Here is a 4,741-nt window from a genome sequence, read left to right as displayed (position 1 = left end):
GCCTTTATCGTTTCTGATTTCTACAGCTCCATAGGGATATACTTTTTGAACTGTAAAAGGCCCTGACCATCTTGACTTCAATTTTCCAGGAAACAATCTGAGTCTGGAATTAAATAATAGCACCGAGTCCCCTTGCTTGAATTCTCTTCTATGTATATGCTTGTCATGCCACCTCTTTGTTCTTTCTTTGTAAATCTTAGCATTTTCATATGAGTCTAATCTGATTTCATCAAGCTCATTGAGTTCCAATTTCCTTTTTTCTCCAGCATCCTTTAGGTCATAGTTGAAGTATTTTATTGCCCACAAAGCCTTATGTTCTAGCTCTACAGGAAGATGGCAAGATTTGCCATAAATCAGCCTAAATGGAGACATGCCAATAGGTGTTTTGTAAGCAGTCCTGTAGGCCCAAAGAGCTTCATCTAATCTTAAAGACCAGTCCTTTCTTGTTGTAGATACAGTCTTCTCAAGAATCTTTTTGATTTCTCTGTTGGATATTTCTACCTGTCCACTTGTTTGAGGGTGATAAGGTGTACCAACCTTGTGAGTGACTCCATACTTTTTTAAGAGAGATTCAAACTTTCTTTCAATAAAATGTGAGCCTCCATCACTGATCACAGCTCTTGGGACCCCAAATCTTGGAAATATAATTCTTTTGAAGAGTTTAATGACAGTATTTGAATCACTCGTTTGAGCGGGAATCGCTTCTACCCACTTGGACACATAATCAACTGCAACTAATATGAACTTGTAACCTTTAGAACTTGGGAATGGTCCCATGTAATCTACTCCCCATACATCAAAAATTTCTACTTCTAAAATCCCATTTAATGGCATTTCATGTTTCCTGGATATATTCCCTGATCTTTGGCATTGGTCACAAGAATTTACCATCTTCCAAGTATCCTTAAATAAGTTTGGCCAGTAAAAACCAGATTGTAGAATTTTAGCTGCAGTTTTTGATGTACTAGCATGCCCTCCATATGCGGAAGAATGACATGAGTGAATGATGTGAGGAGCTGCTTCTTCTGAGATACACCTTCTGTAGATACCATCTCTACACCTCTTATATAGGTAAGGTTCATCCCAAATAAAGCTGTTAAGGTCACTAAAGAATTTCTTCTTTTGTTGATAATTAAAGTCTTCAGGAAGGACTCCACATGCTAAGTAATTCACATAATCTGCATACCAAGGACTGTTTTTCACAACAACTGCTAAAAGCTTTTCGTCTGGGAAGCTGTCATTAATAGGGAGTTCCTCCTTTGTTGCTTGGTCTTGTGGAAGTCGAGAGAGATGATCAGCTACTACATTTTCTACTCCCTTTCTGTCCACAATCTCTAAATCAAATTCTTGTAAAAGGAGAATCCATCTGAGGAGCCTAGGTTTAGCATCCTTTTTATTAAAAAGATACTTTAGGGCAGAGTGATCTGTGTAAACAATAACCTTAGACCCCACAAGATAAGATCTGAACTTTTCAAAAGCATAGACAACTGCTAACAATTCTTTTTCTGTTGTTGCATAATTGGCTTGGGCTTCATCAAGAGTCTTGCTGGCATAGTATATAGCAACTTGGGAATTATGTGAAATTCTTTTTTTTTTTATTTATTTTCATTTTATTTTTATTTTTTCATTTTTTTATTTTTTTATTATTTTTTTTTTTTTGCATGAATGAATGAAATGCGTACATCCTCCTAACCCCAAACTTAAAGATTTGCTTGTCCCGAAGCAAAGAGCTAATGAATGCATGATAGATTATTTTGACAAAATTATAAAATGCATGAATATGCAACCAACCCACAACAGAAAGAAATGCTTGTCCCTAAGCATCAGAGTAAAATAAGGAATAAGAAAGATCTCACTGTGGTGGAAAATCATCTGGATACCGTTGAATGTGCCATTGATACATTTGATCAACCATGTAATTATAATGCTGCTGGCGTTCATCCATTTGTTTCAGCCGGTTATCCATTGATTGAATAGCTGCTAGGATAGCAACATTGTCCACCTCAGGTCCAGGATGTAGAGGGGGTTGTTCAGGAGCTGCTTCCTCATCTGCAGGAGCCGCTTCCTCAGCTGCTGGAGGTAGGTCCTCTAATGGCTCCAGTGGAAACTGCCGTGTAGCCCGGTTCTTCACGGTGTATGTTGGATTTGGTAACTGGTGGTGCACTCCCGACTGGGTTACTACAAAGTAGTATTTATCATCTTCATCTTTCGCAATGCAGTTCATAGAAGAGCAGGTAGCAAAATTAATAGTACGGCTTCCAGGGAGTGGTTCTAACTGGTCCAGCCAAGCGTGATAGCCAAGGTGTTTGGCTATAGTGGTAATGAGGCCGCCATTCACAATCGCACCGTGGCTGGTATTGGAAATACTTTGGAACTGTCGTGCCAAATGACTGCCAGAATCAATAGGCTCCTCTCTGTTTTCCATCATAGCCCATAAAAGTAAAAGGTCGCTCAAACGAACCTTTCCTTCAGAATCACCTCGGGCCAAAACAGTAGAGGCAATAAAGCGGTGCATAATACGGATGGCGGGATGGCGGAAAGCAGAGGAATTACATTTTCCAGCGACCCAATTACTTGTACCTGTCAAACTATACCAAAAAGAACCAGGGTTGAAAGAACTTGGGGTTCTCGTGCTCCCTCCAGTGGAAAATCCAAAAATATTATTGAACTGAGCCAGGGTTAATTCGTGTTCTTGGTTAAACATACGGAAAGAAATCAAACCTTCAGAACAATTTGGCCCAGATAATATTTCCGTGTGGAGAGAGCTCAAGAACTCAAGAACTGGTAGGATGGATAGTGCGGAAGCGTAATACCTCGTTCCGCTCACGCTGTTCATCGTTCCGATAGAACCTCGGAGGAAGGTGCGGAATTTCACTTGCTTCTTCCTCGTAACTGTGGGTATCGGAAGCGGTGGAGGACGAACCAACGGTACGGGTGCGCTTGGGAGCCATGGATGAACGGAAGGAGTGAATGTGGGAGGAAGAGGGAAGAAGAGGAAGAAGAAGTGAGAAGCTAGGGTTTGGGAGAGAAGAAAAGAGAGAATGGGCAGAGTTCGTAAGTTTGAGAGAAGTGAGAATGTAAAAGGAGGGGGAAAAATATATAAGGGAAAGGGGAATTTCAAAAATCACGGGCTGTATCTGTTGAGCGTCAGCAGGGAATCACGGGCGTGATTGGAAATCACGGCCGTGATTCTCTTTGTGAGTTTTCAAAAATTCAAACAGAGGAGATCACGCCCGTGATTTATAATCACGGTCGTGATTCTCTCTGGGGTTTTCCAAAAATTTTCCAGAGAAGATCACGCCCGTGATTTAGAATCACGGTCGTGATTCTCTCTGGAACTCTGAAATTTTATTTTATTATTTTATTATTATTATTATTATTTTTTATTTTTTTATTTTTTTTATTTTTATTTTTTTTTAAGTTTCTTATTCCTTATTTTACTCTGATGCTTAGGGACAAGCATTTCTTTCTGTTGTGGGTTGGTTGCATATTCATGCATTTTATAATTTTGTCAAAATAATCTATCATGCATTCATTAGCTCTTTGCTTCAGGACAAGCAAATCTTTAAGTTTGGGGTTAGGAGGATGTACGCATTTCATTCATTCATGCAAAAAAAAAAATAAAAAAAAATAAAAAAAATAAAATAAAATAAAATAAAATAAAATAAAATAAAAATAAAAAAATAAAAAATAAAAAAAAATCATGCATATATACATATTCAGTTAATCCCAGCTTGAATTTGTGTTTGAAAAGTAAATATTTTTAATGAAATTGTTCGTCTTTGAAAACACTGAATGTGATGAATTGAATCTTGAAGTCTCAGAACAAAAGGTTGAAAAATTAGCTGGTTTTGTGGCTAGCACTTGGTTCTTAGTATTGAGGCTTGAAATGATCGAGAATTATAAAAATAGTCTCTTGAAGATAAATTCTTTTTAATTCGTGCTTAAAAGCTTTTGGGGGGTAAAAAAAAAAATAAAAAAAAATAAAATAAAATAAAAAAAAATCACCTAGCACCCCTTTGAGGTCATAGGTTAGAGGGAGAATATTCTTAACCTTAGAAAACTAAGGGAACTAATTAGCTACTGGGGAATTGTTTAGTAAAATAGCTAGCACCCCTTTGAGGCTACGTGTTCTTGAAATTATCATCCTCTCTACACTGATTGGCTACTGGGGAAATGTTTTAGGTGAGACAAAAACAAAAATAAAAATATTACCCCTATTTGTGTCACAAGCATTGAAAAAATTATTTCTGTTAAATTATCTTCATTTGACTAATGAGCTTTACAAGATTTGACATCATGAAACTCTTAGAAACTAAGAGTTGGCGCTAGTAATGAAAGATTAAGATTCTAATTGGACCTTGTGAGACTAAGAGTGAAGATTTTAAATGCTCAGTTAATTCTTGATGACTTTTTTTTCAAAGTGCTAATTATTGTTTGAGGACAAACAAAAGTTCAAGTTTGGGGTTATTTGATGTTGTGTATTTTACTCATATTTTAGCACTTTAATTCACAAGAATTCATAGCATAATCATGCATATCTTTCATGTTTTTAATAAATTTTTATATCATTTTCCTATTTTATGCTTTTCTTGGTATGTGTTGTGTTTTCTCTGAGCAGGATCAAGATTTAAGAATTAAAGAGGAAATGCTGAGCTACAGGGAAAATCACGGCCGTGATTCTAAATCACGCCCGTGATTACCCATTTCTTTGTTTGTATGCCCCCCCGGACGAAATTGG

Source organism: Cajanus cajan, chromosome 2 (genome assembly GCF_000230855.2).
Source record: "Cajanus cajan strain Asha chromosome 2, NIPB_CcT2T_4, whole genome shotgun sequence".
NCBI lineage: Eukaryota > Viridiplantae > Streptophyta > Magnoliopsida > Fabales > Fabaceae > Cajanus > Cajanus cajan.
The sequence above is the reverse complement of the archived record's forward strand: the minus strand, read 5'-3'. Positions refer to the sequence as shown.